Below are 20,827 nucleotides of genomic sequence, written 5' to 3'. Positions count from 1 at the left end.
TGATGGTGAAGCTTGAGGAACCCATGCGTGTGGAGGCTGTAGGGTGAGAACACAGAATTACTAGCATCATTTCTGAGTGACCTCACAGATTTTTCTCATGTTTGTTTTGCTTTTTGATGGCTTCTTCCACTGTTCCTTTCAAGTCTATTCTTGCACCTTCACTTTGTTATTTATATTTGATGGACCAGGAGGATCCAGGCAAGGTTACCTTGTAAGTTTGGATTTGTGACACATCACGTCATCATCCAGCTGGCTATGAAATTAGTAATGTTACTGACGGTAAACCTGAAGACCTTTCTCGTATCTATTTTTAGGCTGAGTCTGAACGGTCATAGGAAATATCCAACATGAGTTAATGTAGAGAACTACAAAGAATTTATGACAGCTCCAAGGAAAACCTTCTACTCTGTACAGGAAATAATCTTTAGAGACTTATCTTAAAAACTTGCCTGGTTTGAAGGTACATGGTACCATTTTAATTCTTTGAAAATATCTGTATTCCTGTTCTTTTCTGCTGTCACTGTCAATCTGCTATATTTTTCACTATCCTATTAAAATATTATTCTTCTTTCTCTATTGGTTGTATATATATTATTTTAAGTCTTCCCTGTATGATCTGTTCTGATCTAAGTCAATTGGTTGATATTTCTCTTATATTCCTTCTGTATTACCTGAATTTCCTTCTGTAAGCATGCTTATTTCTCATACATAGTGAAAATTTAAGCCTTTGATATTTTTAAAATTACACTTGAAGAGGAGAAGTTTTCCACAAAACAGCGGGCTGATTCTTGCATTTTTCTCTAGAAAATATTCTATTGCCTTTTGTGGCAATTCTTCTAGAGGTTACCAGCACCAGATGTAGATTGGCTGATTATTTGCCTTTGTGGGAAACTAATTAGGATGATTAATGCAGGATGAAGGAAGCAAGCAATTTATTCATTATGTAACAATAATCTTTAAAAAAAACTGTTCCCTACAAAGGAAATCTATTGAATGCTGCATATTTTGCATTCTTTTCAAATGGAACACCAAACAAGCAAACAATAAAGTCTTCTTAAGGTGTAACAGGAAAGATACTCTTTATAACTTTACATTCTTAACATAGCCTGTAAATCATGGCATGCGTCAGAGGGAATGTCATGGGATATGCAGGTAGACCATCTGAGATCATTGGTTCAAATGTAGACTAGTCTGGTAATGACCCAGAATTATTCCCAGTTGTTCAGTGATTTGTGGTATGTAGGAATGAGAAGTGTTTTCAGTCCATTTCCTGTTGAACAGGTGGAGATCTTAACTGAGCCACTATTTGGGGTTGATGACTAAAGGCACAACTAGTATAATTGTATCTTCTAGTCAATCTGGGACTGTTTGGGGTTCCCAAAAAGCTTCTGAGAGACATGCCAGGCATGCAAAGCATCCACAGTTGAAGCAAGGAATTGGTAGCATTGGTTTCAGCTTGAGCTATCCAGTCCTACCTTATAAAAGAAGGGTGAGATTCTTCTAAACCTCTACCCACAACAGTGATTGTGACCTCACCCTGTAGGCTGTGCGGGTGGAGGGGATGGATGGAGGGGATGACAAACACCAATCTAGCTCCCAGGAGTGATAGGGATTTCCTTGACCTCTTCTTCCTCTATCTGGGAGCTTTAGGGGACTTGCATGTAGATTAAACTCTCTGTATCACCTTTCTTGTTGGGGCTATGGAAGTGACATCAATGTGACAAGTTGGAGAGGTACACTTGTGACAGCTTTCCTCCTGCTGTGCACCCTCGGCCATCTGAGTGTTACTGGATTTGTTGTGGTAGCAACAGGTTAGTTGATTGGGTGACTGATTGTGTAGTTTGGGGGCAGAATTTTGTTTAGATTTTCACACCTTGTCTCTTCATTTCCATTGCAATCCAGTTACTGAGTGGTTGTGCTATGTTAAATGCCTCTATACCTTATTTCAAGGGATCCGCTGCATGATTTACAAGCACCAGACTATAGACTAAAATGTTACCATGCTTACTGACTTAGTGTATAACCTGAGCAAGTCTCTCTTTGCTTGAGTTTTCCCTAACATTTCAGACCTTCTGAGTGTGCACAAATACTTGAGATTCTAAGAGAAAAGGTGTGACGTCCAAATAAGGACAGCATTTATCACCTTTCTTGATCTTGCTAGAGGATGGATTGAATCACATAGATCTGGTAAGATTGGGGAGTTGAGTTTGAACCTTAGAACACAATTTCATTACTAATATTTCAATCATAGTCACATTCTATCTTGAGGGAGAGGGAAATCACATTGTTTTCTGGATGTGTACTATCCATCAATAGCATAAGACATAAATATTTACAAATGAGTTTTGTAAGGCACATTTTAGTGGTCTTTATAAGTATATAAATGTCTGTACTTCAAAATATACCTACTATGATTGTTAATAATAGAATATATCATGTACCCAGCATATACTATCTTCACAAGGAGCAACCCGTTTTGACCTTAGGAAAACCAAGCTGAGTCACAAATAATTCTTCAAAGTAAGCCAGCATTATTTAACCATTCTGGATGGGGCCGGCTTCTTTCAAGAAGTAAGTATCGTGGAACAGCTGAGGATTTTAACTCAGCCTAAATTCTAGCCTAGCCGTAAGCGTCAAATCTGAGATGTTAAGAACAAGCGGTCTATGTTTAAAGGGGGGAGGGAGCTCACATTTCTGGGACCCTTTTCTTATTTTCAGTTACTGAATTAAAGAATTTTGAAAATAATTTACTGCTGAAAGCAAGTCAAATGTTCTGACTGTGTGACAGTTTCACAGAAAAGTCTGTTGAGATCACGAGAAGACACAGTTTTTAGTGTTCGTGTTTCAATTTAATCTTTGCAGTATAAACTCTTCTGTGCATCTGACTTCATCCAGTTGTAAGACAGAGAACTTGCAGGAACTCACAGTCTAAGGGAATGTTGTTGAAATCAGTTCCTATCCCATGAGTCACCGCCAGATTGGCAGGAAGGGTGTTGAAGTCATGGTCATCAGAAGAAGTGATTGTTTTCTGAAAAGCTAAATACTTCCAGAGGGAGGTATGCATTCATCTCCTCCTAAAATGAAGATTGTGGAGTTTATTTTAAAACATTTTATAAGTTCATGAGAAAAAGATACAAATTCTAAAAACCAACATTATCTTCTCCTGAAACATTGACCCCAGCTGGTCCCATGTCCCCATATCACTGGACTCGGGGGACACGAAGACACATGTAGCACTTTAGTGCTGTGGAGATTGTCAACAAGTGTTCTGGGAAAAAGCAGAAGGGAATTCTTCTCTAGATTTCCCACCAGAGTTGGCCTTATGCCATAAAGCAGGCTAGCATTTCCCATAGGACCTAATGACCAGGCAAAATTTTCAAAAGAAGCCGTTTTCTGTTAGTTCTGCCACAGTTCCTTGAAACGAACCAACAAAAAAAATTTTACAGGTCTTCCTATGAATCATCAGGGCAATCACAGTCCTGGAAAAGTCCGCGTCAGAACTTGATATTAACAGATGCAGCAATCTTTCCAATATTTGTCTCTATAGGACTTATATTTATACACTAAATTACCATTTGCCATTTGACAATCAGAGAATCTACTACTCAGAGGCAACTGAATGGAAAAGAATTTAATTAAAAAACCATCAAACCATTTCTCAGTCTCCTGATTTTATCATAGCTTTGTCAGCTAGTAAAGTGTGCCTCAAGTTTAAGGGGAGAAAGTTAGGCTCTTTATAGGGTCCTATAGTTTTAAACTAAGTGAGAGGGAAAGGGATTCAAAGCCAAATGCTAAGTATTTTGGCACAGATGCAAGCAGTTGGCAAATATTAGTAAATATGATCGTGAAAAATGCTCAAATCTATCAGTTGGTGCTCAGGAAAAAGTCAGACCATCTCCTCCTGTGCAATTTACAGCCCCTGACAAGCCACTAGAGGGTTAGCTGTGAGTCAGTTCCAACTCGACAGCATACAACAATAATTTTAAACAGGGAGCTTTAGTACCCTGGTGATAAGAAGTTGTGCTGTCTACCCACAGGTAAATCCACCAGCTGCTCTAAATGAGAAAAATGGGCAATGTCCTATGCAGTTTACCATCTATAAAAACAAAACAAAACAAAAAACTGCTGGAGGGTCATCTATGAGGTTCAAAATTGATGGCAATGAGTTTGAGGATTTTTAAAAGTTTTAAAGAAACTTTTTCCTCTTGCCACCTTTAATGTTTAAATTTTTCAATTTTTGTTCCACATATAAAAACTACTCATACTTATTATCTGTATATTTATATATAAAATGCCATGGACTGCCAAGAAAACAAATAGGTCTGTCTTGGAGAGGGTGAAACCAAGTCTCTCCTTGGAGGCTAGGATTTAGAAGCTCTGCCTCACATACTTTGGGCACAGAGCCGGGAGAGACAAATCAGTCATGCTCAGAAGGGTGAATGGACAACGCAAGAGAGGAACATGCAGGATGAGATGGATTGATACAGTGACTGGGGCGATGGGGTTTGGTGTGTCAAAATTAGTGAGACTGGCTCAGGACAGGGCAGGCTTCAGAGCTGCTGTACATAGGGCCACTCTACATTGCAGACATATTAATGCACATAACAACAACAACAACATACTAAGACAGGTTTGGAAGCAAGAGTGGCATCCACTTCCTAAATAACATGTTTCTGGAAACTATGAATTTGAAGAATGTCAATAGTTGTAGAGGGGCTTCAGGTCTTTAGTTCATAGGGTTGAAATCCAAGGCAATAACCAACAACATATATAGATTATGTGTGCTTCATAACCTGTGAAGTGTAAATTTATGGTTCCTAATTTCCAAAATAAAATAAAAGGCTCACTGGTGGTCTTGTGGTAAGGAGCTACACTGCCACCCCCAAGGCACTCTCTTCTAATCCCATAAACTCATGCTTCGAATCTACCAACTGCTCAAAGGGAGGACCATGAGCCATCTCCTGTGCGATTTACAGCCTCAGAAAAACCACTGGAAGCACAGTGGATCCTTTTCAACTCAACAATATGTAACAATAACAAATAAAAATAAATTCTTAGAGAGTTCTAATGGCATTGTCCAGAGGGAGGTGTAAAACCTGCACCACTAGATGTTCCAACCCACCAGCAACGATGAGGGAAAAAGAAGAGACATCTCTTCTTATGAGATGTATAGCCTCAGAAAGCCAGTGGAGAGTCAGCTATGAGTTATTTTCAATTCAATAGCATTGAATATGAAGTTTAGATTTAGGTTGTATTATCATTGAGTAAAACACTGGCGGCGGTAGCGGTTCAGTGGTAGAATTATCTATTACCTTCCATGAAAAATACTCTTATGCTAGAAGAAGACTTGATACTGATGATGGTGCCCCTATATCAATCAGAGTAGAGCAGACTGAGTCCTTTGTTCATTCTAGCTTGATGCCTGGGTTGTGACCAAAGCTGTTTCATGCCTAGGGCACATAAATCTTAAAAAAAAATAAGAAGAAGACTTGATGCTTTTGAGTTGTAGTGTTGGAGAAGAGTACTAAATATCTCATATATTGCCATAAGGATAAACAGATATGTGTTGGAGAAAGTGCAACCAGGGTACTCTTTGCCGGCAAGGACGGGGACATTTCACCTCACATTCTTTGGGCATGTCATAATAAGGGGCCAATCCTTGCAAAAAAAAAAAACAACATTACACTTGGTAAGGTGAAGGGTCATTAAAAGAGTAAAAAACCTTCAACAAGATGGATTGACACAGTAACTGCAACAATGGGCTTAACGTACCCGAGGCAAAGAGAATGGCACAGGACAGAATAGGTTCTAGAATAGGTCCTAGAACAGATTTGCTGTTCATGGGTCACTATTAGTCAACTCATTGGCACCCAACAACACGTAAGAGATTCAGGTTTGATTCTCAAGTCATTGTACCTTCTATGCAGCCACCATTCTCCTGTCTGCCATTGTGATTTGAATGTGAAGTTGGTTCCAATTCAGTGACACACAACAACATGATACTGAACAGGTTCCAGTGAACCTTCCAGACTAAGAGATACTAGGAAGAAAGGTGTGTTTGATCTACTTTTGAAAATTCATAACCAAAAACTCTATCGATTACAATGGTCCAAACCCATTGTGGCTGAGGGTCTCCATGAATTTGAGGTCAACTTTACACAGCTGACCAAAGCGATTAAAATATTACAAAACACTCTCTTCCCAACTTACTCTCCGTCTTCAAAAATATCTGTTGTCATCAAGTCAATTGTGACCCATAGCAGCCCTTTAGGGTAGCATAAAACTTCTTAATAGTGTTTCGAATGCCATAATCTTTCTGGAAGCAGTCTGCAACTTTTTTCTCTTGAAAAGCAGCTCAAACCACTGAGTCGAAATAATCTTAAAGCTGTGTTTTTGTTGTGTTGCATCAAGTTGGAACTGACCCATAGCTGACCCTCTAGTGAGTTTTCAGAGGCATTAAATCACAAGAGAGGCGATTGCCCATTCTTCTCTCACAGAGAAGCTAGTGGATTTGAACCATGCAACTTTGGGATTACAAAGCAGCTTCTTACTACTAGACCTTGAGAGGCAATAAATCACACAGGAGATTCCCTACCTGCCTTTGGGTTGCCAGTGCGACTACTTACCTTCTAAGCCACCAGAGCTCTCTAATAATGATAATGTTATGTACTGTCAAGTCAAAACTTGATTTATAGCTGATTGTCCAGTGAGTTTTCAGGAGTAGTAAGTTGCACAGGTAGAGATTGCTCATCTTTATTCCTCAGAGCAGCTGGAACGAGGTGCCTTTATGTTGGCAATACAACTCCACCCTAAAAATTATAATAGTACTTAAAAAACATTCAAATGTTCTATGGAAGAATCTTGCTTTCACAATTTTTACTTCTTGAGATCCTTGATAAACAATAATGGGTGACTCTTGAGGGGGGAAACAAATCCAAGAATTTCTATTGAACTTGAATTGGAAAAAAATACACACTAGGACTAAACTAAGAAACATTTTCTTCTAGGAAGTGAGTAATATAAAACAGAGTGAGTTTTTAAATTTCTTTTCTTCAGAAGATATTTTATATGCTAAGGAATCTCTGATCCTTTTATTTACTGTTTTTATCTGGTTTCAAGGCCACACAGAGACTCTGAGTCAAGCGTTACAGTCCATGTCAGGATCACACGGCTGGGGACGGAGGTTAGGGCATCATTCAAAACCTTTGTGAATCCTGAGGAAGAGGTAAATGAGTGCTGTGAAAGGGAGTGGCTGATATATTTATTATGCCTCTGTAGATACCACGAACTATGTTAATTACATTGTTGTTGTGTACTGTTGAGTCATATCCCCCCAACGCATAGTGAAAACCCTCCAGTGGATTTTCAGAGGCAGCTAATCACATGGGAGGAGATTGCCCATCCTTCTCCCACAAAGCCACTGGTGGACTGAAGACAAACTATAAGTCTTGAATTATGCCAAGTCTCTTTCATAGTTTACTGCTTTTAATCAGTTGTCCTTATAGCATACTGACAGTATTAGGTTCCTGTAAGAGCCTACTTCAATTCATAAATACAATATTTATTTATCCTAAATACAATAGAACAAAACTGTTTCTAATTCTTCCCCATCCTCACATTTCTTGCTATGTTTAAAGCTATTGCAGGCACTTTGTCAATCCATCTCTTTCAGGGTCTTCTTTTTTTTTTTTTTGCTGTTCCTCCTTTTACCAAGCATGATGTCCTTCACTAGGCCCTGACCTCATGATAATGTGTCAAAGGATGTGAGACCAAGTCTCACCATCTTTGCTTCAAAAAATCATTCTGGCTGAAGTTCTTCCAACACATACTTGTTTGTTCTCTTGACAGTCCATGGGATATTCCATTTTCTTTGCCACCACCACAGTTCAAAGGCATCAATTTCTCTCCTGCCTTCTTTATTCACTATTCTTTATTCACTATCTAACATACACATGCATATGAAGTGACTGGGGGGAAAAGAAGAGAGATGAGATCAGATCCACAAACAGGAATGCAAACTTCCAGTTCAGTATAACATTACCCAGAGTAATTTCCTTTTCAGGATATGTGAGTCCATGTTATCAATGTCATGCCTTTTTAGCATTCCAGATAAAATGATCTTTCACATCTCATTATGTAAGAGAGCTGTAAGATAAATGTGTAAAATAACTATATAACATTTAATTTAAAATAAATATAATGAAAATTTTAAAAAAGAAATAAATGCCATGACTTAGTTTCTTATTTTTGTTTTATAGATTATATATGGGAATCTAAGGCACAAATGTTGAATTACTTGTCCAAATCACACAGTCTTAAATAATAGATTCTAGATGCACTTTGGAGCCTTCACTCTTAACCAGTTACACTGTTGTTATGTGCCATCACTTGCTCCTTTCAGTAAAATGCTTTTCTGTTAGACATTGTTTTAAAGCTGGGCATCCAAATTAAGACACTGGGAATAGCGATTGGACATCGACTTCAAAACTAACACAACTTTGAAAACCCTAAGGGCATCTGATAGATTTGAACTGCTTTTTGGTTGGCAGCACAACTCCTTACCATGAAGCCAACCCTACATAATTATTCTATAAAGAAATGCTCTGTTGTTCCCGTTTAAAAATACAAGGTATCTGAAGCTCAGAATGACAAACACCTCACTTAAGATTCACTAAACTTGTAAGTAGTGGATAGGGTTTAGACTTTGACATTCAAGCCTGTGTTCTTTTTAAAGTCACATGATTTCTACACTCTCATTAGATTCCAGAATCTCCTTGGTCCTCTTAATTATAGCTTCCTCAAGTGCATTTCCCAGGAAGCCATTTACTTTACACCATATGTTGTTGTTGTTTTGTGTTGTCAAGTCGCTTGTGACTCATGTTGTTGTTATGTGCCATTGAGTCACTTGCGACTCATAGTGACCCTATGTTGTGACTCATAGAGACCCTATATACAACTACACTGCAACTTGCTCTATCCTGAGCCAATCTTATTGTCCCTGACACAGCTGTCCTAATTACTCCAGTCACTGAGTCAATTCATCTGATTGAGCATCTTTCTCTCTTGCACTGTCCCTCCATCCTCTGAAGCCTGATGACCCTCTCTAAAGACTAGCCCTTCCTTGCAACATGCCCAAAATATGTCAGATGGAGCTTCAGAATCCTTGCCTCCAAAGAGCAGCCTGGTTTCACTCTCTGTAGGATGAAACTATTTTTTCTTCTAGCAATCCATGGTATATTCAAGATGCTTCTCCAGCAGCACAGTTGAAAGACATCAATTCTCCCTTCTATTATCCTAGTCATTGTCCCTCATTCTTATGCATAGAAAGTAATTATGAAGACCATGGCCTGTATTAGGTGCACCTTAGTTACCAGACTGACATCATTGCTCTTCAGCACTTTGGAGAAGTCCCTAACAGCAGACTTTGCCAATGCAGTTTTTCTTTTGATTTCCTGGCTGCTGGTACTAAGAGTGTTGATTGTGGAACCAAACAAACTGAAGCTTTTAACAATCTCAATCTCTTCACCATCTACCATGATGCTGCCAATCAGCCTCGTAGTGAGAATTTTTTTTTTCTTGATGCTGAGCTTCAATCTATATTAAAGGCTTCAGGCCATGACCTTCTGCAGCAAGTACCTCATGTCCTCCTCAGTTTCAGCAAGCAGGGTTGTGACATTTGTGTAGCATAGGCTGTTGATAAGTCTTCCTCCAATCCTGATGCCACACTTCTCCTCATAGAGCCCAGCCTCCCGGATTATCTGTTCCACATATAAATAAAAAAGATATGGAGATAGGATACATCTCTACTATACACCATTCCCAATTTTGAACCATGTTGTGTTTCCCTGCTCTGTTCTGACTACTGCTTCCTGGTCCAAGTATAGATTTCATTCACATAAGTGCGGTCAAGTGTTCTGGGATTCTCTTATAGACAGCTTTAATTGTTCTTTCATAAGATTGCTTATAAAATTAGATGATATTATATGTGTTGCTTGCAAGTAAAAGTTCATCTCTGGAAGAGAAGCATCATCTGTTTTGTGTGTTTATAAAAAGATTAGATTGATGGTGAATTTGTGTGAGTTCCCAAAACTCTTTCATTTTTCTTACTTCAGGTTGAATAGATACTATTCCTAGACTGGAAATGGAATGCCACTTAAAAATAAAAGCAAATCTTAAGTCTCTGTGTTGTAGAATATGCTTCCCTTGACTTTATGCATTCTAAATGTGAATTCAAGGAATTTTCTTAATGACTAATAAGTCAGCATCCATTTTGGCTTGGTACTGAATGACAACTTGATGCATTTCAATAAGAATAATTGTAAGGCAAAAATCACTGAGGCTTTCCCAATTTTTTAGTATTTCAAACTATTCTCAAAGTGTAGTCCAATTGATTACTGGAATCTTCGAGTTCGCTGCAATGTTTCCTAGCTGATCTACATTCACTAGGAACCAAGCCTGTCCTACTATAGAATGTCCTTGATAGAAGATTTATCAACAGTTATTTCTGTGAAGGGCTTCCCAGAAAGGACATTTTTACACTTTAAATGTTTCATCATTATTTTTAATAATATAAATAGCATAATGGATTTTAAACATGGGCTTTGAACATTCCCATTAATAACTTCAAAGAAAGAGGATGAGGGCTTCTGTGTTAATTATAATGACTTCCCGCTGTATTTGCATAAACTCAGTTCAACTCATTGCTGTTGAGTTGGAACCAACTCATAGCTGACCCTCCAGTCTTCTGAGGCTGTAAATAGCACTGGAGGAAATGGCTTATCTCTCTTCCATGGAGCAGCTGGTGGATTCAATGACCAGAAATTCTCGACCCCCGGGTTAATAGCACAACTCTCTCTGGACTGTGCTACTAGAGCTCCCTGTATTTTCAGAAGTTCACAGCCTGTCAGTTGATGTTTGTCGCTGTTTTGCCTTCAAAGCATTTTTTAATAGGTATTTAAAAATGAGACCAGGAGTTTTAAAAGACTGGATAAAAATGTTTGTTGATTGTTGTTGTTATATACCATCGAGTTGAAACCCACACATAGTTGACCTTCCACAGGGTTTTCAGAGATAGCAAATCACAAGGGATGAGATGATTCGTCTTTCTTCTATGGAGTAGTTGGTGAATTCAAACCACGTGCTTTTGGATTGGCAGTGCAACTCTACCACTTAGCTGCCAAAATTCAGTATTCAAATAAGTAAATCAAGTATACCTTGGCTTTGAGATTCAAGAACAGAGACACTGTATTCAATTCTAAGCACCAAAATGAAATCTAACATGTACTGCACTTAACAAAAGAGAAATCAAATATATTCTCAAAATAGGGTAGCTGGTGTCTTCAGGTTCTAGTAGGATAATTGAAGCTTAAGTAGGCCTGTCACACTGAAAGTGGAACAGTTGGCAACTCAATACCCGAGACTACCCCAATTCAGACTTACAACAGTTGGGGCACTGATGGAACCTGGCTGACCTCCGACAGGCACAGCAGACAGCTGCGCTTAGGCCCTCTCTCCAGCACTGTCCTGGGACAAAGGGTCAGCAACCTGGCCTTTTTAGAGTAATTGATCCCCTTGCCTGAGAAGCGTGATCAGGTTCCAAAATCAGAAAGAGCAAAGCCTAGGCCTGAAGAGAGCAAACTCTCAGCTCTGAAGGCCAGTGAGGAAAAACAATTCTCAGAAACTGTAGGGAGGAACCGAAAATTCCAGCTGCCTTTAAAACCCAGGGAATTTTTGTGGGTTTGTTGGTACTTCTAGAATCCTTCTAAATCAGAAGTAGAAGTCAAGCTGATCTTTAGGAGAGGAAAAACATAGTAAGCTACAATTCTGGAATTTTTATCTGAATCCAATATGACCCATTTCAATATAAAGCAGTCGATTCAGACTAGTTTTCCTTTTTTGCCATGCAATTACATTTTTCCTTTTAAAATATATTTTAAAGGTTTATTAAAGGCAGTCAAAATTCATATAATTCAATTTTTTTAATGTTCCATTTCAAAAATTAAGAATATAAGCTATTTTTCCCTTCTTAAAATTTTTATTTTATATTGATTTGCTTACAAAGTTCATATATATTGTGTTTCACACTATTCTCATTCATATTGTGTTTTGTACAATCATAGAATATAAGATATTTCTAGAACAACATTTCAGGCCCATATTCTTTTGTTTTTTAAAAGAAACACATTTTTTTAAAAATGTTCTTTTTTCACACTGCTTGTCCCTTAATTTTTTTATCTCTTAACCTGTCTCAGATTGATAAAGAAATATTTACAACCCAACCTGTAGATGTACGACTCATTAAGTAATAGGCTAGACTATTAAAAATAAAATGGTGATTTAAGATTACATACCAAGAATTAGATTAAAAAATTAGATCTTTCAAAATTACATTTTTTTATAATTTAAAGTCTGCTGATGTTCTGGCCCACTTGGACTACTTATTCATGCTTATCAGGCTGTGATAATTTTTCATATAAGACCAATTTGGGTTTATTAGAAATTGAATTCTACTTTATGAAATGGTCACCAGACTGTCACTATTCATTGAGGCTTGTTCTGTGCTGTCCTGTCGGAACTGACCCATAGCTGACTTTCTAGCAGGTTTGCAGAGACAGTTAATCTCATGGGAGTTTGTCTGTCTTCCTCCTGCAGAGCAACTGGTGGACTCGAACTGCTTGCTTTGAGGATTTCTCTAGACCATCAGAGCTCCTGTGTCTCTCTTACATGGATATCATTTTCTGTGAGATAAGACATGTTAAATTGGAACAATATTTTTAAGGTCACCTCTTCTCTAGTCTCTCTTGTCTTCTCATGTGAAATTACATTTAGATTCACAACTGTCTTTTCTAATACCTTCAATTCCTGTAAAAATTAGTTTTGGAGAATGATGCATGATTATCCAGGCAGAGTCTTTTTATTTTATACTATGTTAGGTAACATTCAGCTTATCATCTTATCACTGGGATGATCAAGATTTTGTTGTCACTACATAAGGAAACACAGCATGGTTCAAAATTGGGAAGGGCGTACACCAGGGATGTGTCCTATCGCCATACCTTTTCAACCTGTATGCATAACAGATTATCTGAGAGGAGAAATGTAGCATCAGCATTGGTGGAAAATCTATCAACAATCTGTGTTATGCAGATGACACAACCCTGCTTGCTGAAACTGAGGAGGACCTGAAGCGCTTTCTACAGAGGGTCAAGGACTGCAGCCTTCAATATGGATTGAGGCTTAATGTCAAGAAGACAAAGACTCTCACCACTCGGCCAACTGGCAGCATCAGGATGGATGGTGAAAAGGTTGAGATTGTTCACAGCTTTAGTTTGCTTGGCTCCACAAACAACACTCTTGGCACCAGCAGCCAGAAAATTAATAGACGTATTGCGATGGGAAAATCTGCTGTTAGGGACCTCTCCAAAGTCCTGAAGAGCAATGGTGTCTCTCTGGAGACTAAGGTGTATCTGAAACAGGCTATGGTCTTTGCAATCAGTTGCATCAGAGAGTTGGACAATGACTAGGGAGGATAGAAGGAGAATTGATGCCTTTGAGCTTTGGTGTTGGAGAAGAGTGTTGAGGGTACCATGGACTGCTAAGAAAACAAACAGATTCATCCTGGAGAGGGTTAAACCGGCCTGCCGTTTGGAAGCAAGGATTCTGAGGTTCTGTCTGACATATTTTGTTCATGTTGTTAAGGAGAGACCAGTCCTTGGAGAAGGACATCATGCTTGGGATGGTGGAGGGCAGGTGCAGGAGCGGAAGGCCCTCTTTGAGGTGGATTGATTCTGTGACTGGGGTAATTGGGATGGAAATGTCAGAGACAGTGCGATTGGCACAGGACAGAGCAGAGTTTAGGGCTATTGTACATAGGGTCACTAATAGCAACAACAACAATATTTAAAGTAAGGTCTGAGATACATATTTCCTTGATTCTGTAATCTTTGGCAAAAGGAATATATTCTTGTACAGTGTTTGGTAGATTGTCATCAAGAACAAGTCTGTTTTCTGGATAAATCCAAAGTTATCTTCACAGAGTCCAATGGGTCGTGTTATTGAAGGTCTAGTAATCTACTTTCAAAAAAATTGTTGTTAGGGACCCTTTGAACAAAGGATCTAAACCCTATTCTATCCTGCACCTTCCTCTCACTTCCTGACACACAAGGGCCCATTGCAGCAGTAACTGTGTCAGTCCATCTGGTTCAAGGTCTTCCTCTCCTTCACTGACCCTCCACCCTTCCCAGCATCATGTTCCTCTCCAAGGGATAGCACCTTCTAACAACATGCCCAAAGTATGTATCATTCGTTCCTCGAAGGAGCACTCCAGCTGTACCTTCTCAAAGACATATCTGCTCATTCTCTTGGCCATCCATGGGCTGTTCAGTGCTCTTCTCCAACACCACAGCTCAAAAGCTTCAGTTCTTTTTCTGTATCCTTATTCATTGTCTAGCTCTCAGATGCATAGCAAGTAATCAGAAAGACTATGATCTGAATCAGAAGCACCTTAGTAGTCCTCAAACTGACATCATTACTCCTCAATAATTTGGAGAGATCCCTAACTGCCGATTTTCCCAGTGCAATGCGTCTCCTTATTTCCTGACTGCTGGTACCAACAGTGTTAATTGTGGATCCAAGCAAGATGAAGCTGTTGACAGTTTCAATCTCCTCTCCTTACATCTTGATGCTGTTTATTGGTCCATTGGTAGGAATCTTTTATTTCTTGACGTTGAGATGCAATCTTTGATCTTCTGCAACAAGTGTTTCAAGTCTTTGTCATTTTCAGCAGGCAAGATTGTGTCATCTGCATAACACAGGTTATTGATAAGTCTCCCTCCAATCCTGATGCCACACTCCTCCTCATAGAGTCCAGTTTCTCGAATAATTTAAATTTAAAAAAAAATTAGCTATCAAAAATCCTATGGTAAGAGAGTTCTGCCCTGTCTACCACAGGATCACTAGAAGTTAGAACTGACTCAATGGCAATTGGTTTGGTTATTGAGTTATTTCCATGTTACTAAGAGAATGACTTCTTGCTTAGAATTTCCCCTTTTTATTTCATCAAGTAGTATGCTTTCCTTTATATTGGTCAAAGTGTTGCTCATAGCTTTTCCAAACTTCTGTTGAAAATTAAGATACTTGCTCTACTTTAGAAATTCTAGTGGGAAATGAAGATCCCAGACCCACATTAAGAAGTTCTGGTAGTATGTTGGTTTAAGCACTCAGTCGCTCACTCAAAGTTTTTCAGTTTGAACCTACCAGCCACTACCTGAGTGTAAAGACACAGTAGTCCGATTCTACAATTATTTACAGCCTAAAATACCCAATCCTCGGGTGTAACTGTGAGTCAGAATCGCCTTCACACCAGTTTGTTGGCCTCCTCTTAGGAAAATTCGATTTTAGTAGAACTGGGCAGGACCCAGGAATTTGTATGTGTAACATACACCCCACGTGATTCTCATGCTAATGAACTGTGAACCACACTTTGAAAAACACTTTTCTAACACACAAAAACACTTAAGCCATCTTTAGAAACCATAAATAGTTTTCCAGTTCATCTAGTCAGAGACAGCCGGACTTGAAAATGCACCTGCTTTCAACTGATCTTGGTGCCTTGTGTGAAGTGTGAACAGGCGGTAAAGCGCCGGTCAGGCTAACTTACTGCAAGAGCCCAGCAGATGGCAGCAAATCATGTCCCTCAGAACATGCTCACAGGCCAGTATTCCAAAGCTGCTTGGGTTTAATTTGCTTTGAACGTCTTTAAAATAGAAGAATAAAAGAGGCTTTGAGAGGTGATTTTTTTAATCTGACCTCTTGCTTCTAATCAAGCCTCAGCATGCATTTTTCTAGGGATAGAATGACACAAATTTATAATCTAATCTCGAGGAGAAATTGTACAAGGTTGCTTCCCCTACAAGCCCCCCTTTTCTCTGAGGGGGCAACAAAAAGACTGTGTGCCTTCTCTTGACTTTCATGGAGTTTTGTTATCTCCAATCAAAAATGTTCTCACTGATAGCTACCTTCAATCCGTCTGAAAACAGTCTTGTTTTGGATTCTAGGCTAAAGGAGAACTTTGAAGTACTTTGAATACTAGCTAACTTTTTAAAATGAAAATATTTATAAAAATTACTTTAAAAAGAAGTTAATGTATTTCACATATAAGAGTGGAAAATTCCAATATTTTTGTGTAAATTTAGTGTTAAAATGAACAAAATGGTGTGGTATATTTAAAAAATGCAAAATATTGCAAGACGACAGAACAAAGAAGGTAAACTTATCTAACAGTTTTGTTCCCCAGAAGAACCTTATTTGCAAGCCTCGGAGGTATTAAAATTTACTTATAAAACAGAAGCATGGTGGCATCTATGAAACAGCTGTAATGTGAGCTCTATATGTGTACATTTACCAGAGCAGAAGACTAAGAGGAGATAGGGGAGCTGAGTATGTGAGGATGTGTAGTGTGCGTGAGGGAGGAAAGTTCACTGGTTAAAAGGGGGGAAATTAAGATTTACAGAGAGACTTTACAAGGCAATGAATACCAACTGAAAACACATTTTCCGATACGTACGGAGAAGATATGGAAAAGGAGCTAGCATGTATGTTGTGCATAGTATGTCAAGTCCTTTGATACCTCATTGAATTCTTATTATTTTACTTGGTAAAAGTTGTCATCTGTGTTTTGTTTTTAAACTGATAAGGAAACTATCTCAGTGAGATTAAGAAAATTTCCCATACAGCTAGTAATGTGGGAATTCCAGAAACTGAATCTCAGCTAATCTGTTTTTATCTTGTGCTATCACTATTATAATGATGACCAAGTGTGCTCAAAATGAAATTTTCATACTTTGTGCTTGCTTATAAAGCTTTTTATATCTCTAATATGTATATATGTAAATTCATCTACATATATAAATGTGTATACATATATAAAAATGTATATACATATATAAATATAAATTTTTTATATATATATATATTTATAAACAGCTTACATGCTTAGCTGCCGAATGAAAAGGTTAAATATTCAGGCCTACTTCTGAAAGCTTTGGAAGATGGACCTGGGGATCGATTTCTGAAAAATCAGACATTGAAAACTATTGTGTAAGGCTCATCTAAGAAAACATAACTATATACAGGTGTGACATCCATAAAGTCATTTATTTTATCACAAAATAATCAGTCAGGAAATAATGAAATTCATTACACTGGAAAAGTCTGCAGTTAGGAATCTTTCCAAAGTATTGAGGAGTAATGATGTCAGTTTGAGGATTAAGGTGCTTCTGATTCAGACCATAGTCTTTCTGATTACTTGTTATGCATCTGAGACCTTGACAATGAATAAGGACGACAGCTAAAAGAAACCTGACACTTTTGAGCTATGGTGTTGGAGAAAAGCACTGAACAGCTCATGGACAGCCAAGAGAATGAACAGATATGTCTTAGGAAAGGGTGCAGCTGGAGTGCTCTTGGGAGGCAAGAAAGACAAGGCTTTGCCTCGCATACCTTGGGGATGTTGCTAGGAGGGACTAGTCCTTGGAGATGATGTTGGGAAGGATGGAAGGTCGGCAAAGGAGATGAAGACCCTCAGCCAAGTGAATTGACACGGTGATTGCTGCAGTGGGCTCTTGTGTGTCAGGAAGTGTGAGGGTGGCCCAGGATAGAATAAGGTTCAGATCTTTTGTTCACAGGGTTGGTATGAGTTGTACTCAACTCAGCAGCACCTAACAACAACAATCGTCATGATAGAGCATGTGAGAGCTCACAATGTTCATTTAGAACCAGCGAATCATACTTAATATTCACAATTACAATGTTAGTTCAAAGTGTAGAGTCCAGATCTTTACTTATCTTTTTTCTGTTTTGGGTGAAATTTTACAGAGAAAATTATTTTTCCATTCAGCAACTTATATATATTTGTTTGCTTGTTTTTACATAATGGTTGAAATCCGATTAACATGACAGTATTCTTTCCCTTCCTGCCTGGGTTCTCTCTTTTCATTCACCCTTCTTTCTGCCCGTTTATGTCTTCTGAGCTCTGTTTTATGACAAATGCAACCCTTTATGTCTGATATGATTAATTATTCCAAAGATTACATTCCTTGTGTGAATTATTGCTCCCTTTTTAAGTCTATCTGTTGCTTGAATCAAAGAGCATTACCAGAGTAGTTTCTGCTCTAGATTTGATTTGGGGGTTCCACCAGTCTTTCTCAGGCCGCTAAGACTGGATTTTCTGTGGTTTTTAATTTTTTTTTTCTACATTTTCTCCTACTCTGTTCAAAACCCTGTCAAAGCACTCAGGTACAGCAGCTAAATGCTGTCGTGGAGTCAAAGAGGCTGTGATTCATGTGGTCAATTAATTCTTGGGCATAATTTTTTCCTTGAGACTTAAACACATTTCTTCAATTTAGGAGAGAGCAATCGTGTCTTAGATGGTCACTAGCAAGCTTTTTAATACTCTACTCATTATTCACCAAAGTCAGATGTAGATCTTTGTCTTTGTGTTATACCAGTGAACTTAAAGCACTCAAGCCCAATGATTCATTTCTCAAGGTGTATGATTATGACTAAGAATTTTCCAAACCTTTGTCCATTGTCTACTGTATACGTGCATATATTTGCAGCACATAAAAATGGATATATGGAAATACTCTCTACCAGAGAGATGTAGATATAAATATACAGATACAACAACAATGTATATACATATGTTGTTGTTATTGTTGATTGTCGTTGAGTCAAGGTCAACTCATAGCAACTCTATGAACAAAAGATTCAATGCCTTTCCATAGCTATTACTGTTTCTCCAAGTTCATAGAATTTCCAGAGGCACGTGATTTAGAAAGTCAATGCCACTACTGCTTCCCAACCTGTTTTATAACTGGCAGCTCCACCAAACACTGTCCACAATGGGAAAACATTATGGTATTTGATATCCCCATGGCACAAGGCTCAGCATCATAGCAAACCCAGGTTACCTCATACAGCACATTCATAGAGAGTGATGTGCAAAGTGGAAGCATGTTCCTCCAGATATAATAGCACTAGTCTCATTTAATAGTGGTTAAGTGCTGTCAAGTTGAATATGACTCAGAGTAAGCTTTGCCCAAAAGACCTGAACTCTTCTATGATTAACATAATTTCTGTACATTTATAAGAAAACTTTTAGTTCCCAGAGACATCTAGTTTAGGAAGTGGATGCCACTCCTGCTTCCCAACATGAATCAATCTGGAGGCTCATCCAACCACTGTACATAATGGATAACCATTATGGTATTTGACATGACTATAGGATAGTGTCGAGCATCACAGCAACTCCAAGTTCAGTACAGCAAATAGACAAATGATTGCTATCTTTTAAAGAATATTCTTCTAAAATTAATAAATTTGGCCAGAGGATCCTATAAGATTTTAAAGTCACACCCTCGGGCAGGGCTCCACCCTTGCCCTTAGTCTAAGGCTCCAGGGCCACCCACTTTTGAGGGAGGGAGGGGAAGAATAGTAACACACAACAAAAAGAATCCCAGAAACTTCCCTTGCCTAACCACCATCAAGACGAAACCACCACTGAAATGACCGCCAACCAGCCAACTGACTTCCATACATGTATATATTACTCTCTCTCTCTCTCTCTGTCTCTGTCTCTGTCTCTCTCTCTCTCTCTCTCTCTGGAGCTCTGGTGCCCTACTGGCAAGAAGCTGAACTGCAATCCCCAAGGCACACAGTTCAAGTCCACCAGCTGCTTTGTGGGAGTAGGATGGACAATCTCTTCCCATGTGATTGACTGCCTTTGAAAACCCACTGGAGGATCACCTATGGTTCAATTCCAACTCGATGGTACACAATATCAAAAACCTATATGTAGGGAGCTCTGCAATTGTGCTGCTAATTTAAAGACATATGGTTCAAATCCACCAGCTGCTCTGCGGGAGAAAAATAGGCAATCTCCTCTTGTGTGATTTACTGACCCTTAAAACCTGCTACAAGGTCAGCTGTGAGTTGGTTCTGACCAGACAGTACTCAACAACAAGGACAGCATATAAATAAAGATACACGCTAAACACTTTGACACTGATGCATCAAATGCGATAATGGTTACCCATGGTGGACTGTGTTTGGTGGAGCTCCCAGATTAAAACAAGCCTGGAAGCAGGAGTGGCATCCACTTCTGAAATAGCTTGCCTCCAGAAACTCTATGAACTTGGAGAAACGATGAAAGTTATACAATAGTTCAGGTCGTTCGTTCATAGGGTCACTCTGAATTGTCTATGACTCGATGGCGCTTACCAACAAACAACAATATATTCATGATGAGGTCATTTTCACCTTTCAAAACCATTTGAGTGTCTACCTGTGTATCAACTCATAATTGTTACTATAGTATTACATACATAATAGTTTTTAACTAGATTTCTTTACCTTTTGTGCACATCCAGTGTCTTCTTTTGCCTGGGTCATATTGCTTAATCTATACAATAATAGATCTGTTGTTGTTAGGTGCCATCAAGTCAAGTATGGTGAACAACAGATCTGAACCCCGCCCTGTTTTATGCCAGCTTGGCAATCTGTGACACATTTGGGCCCTTTGCTGCTGTCACTGTGTCAATCTACCTGGTCGAGGGTCTTCCTCTCCTTGGCCTCCCTCCTGCTTTTCCAAGCATGATGTCCTTCTTCAAGTAACAGCCTTTCTTTGCAACAAGCCTAAAGTGAGACAAAGTGCTTCTTCTACCAGGGAGCTCTGGTGGCCAAGGGGTGAGAAGCTGCACTGCAATCCCAAATGTGGGTGTTTCAACTCCATTAGCTGCTCCGGAGGAGAATCTCCTCCCATGCGATT

The 20,827-nt window shown here is 38.8% G+C and overlaps 1 protein-coding gene across 2 annotated transcripts in view; it reads left to right on the top strand.

Moving 5' to 3' along the window:
* Positions 1-20,827, top strand: part of SYNPO2 (synaptopodin 2) — a 292,099-nt gene that overhangs the window by 246,728 nt on the left and 24,544 nt on the right. The window lies entirely within an intron of this gene.

This window comes from Elephantulus edwardii, unplaced genomic scaffold, assembly GCF_000299155.1.
Source record: "Elephantulus edwardii isolate Elephantulus edwardi_28Jun2011 unplaced genomic scaffold, EleEdw1.0 scaffold00012, whole genome shotgun sequence".
In the NCBI taxonomy this organism is placed as follows: domain Eukaryota; kingdom Metazoa; phylum Chordata; class Mammalia; order Macroscelidea; family Macroscelididae; genus Elephantulus; species Elephantulus edwardii.
The sequence above is the reverse complement of the archived record's forward strand: the minus strand, read 5'-3'. Positions and strand labels throughout refer to the sequence as shown.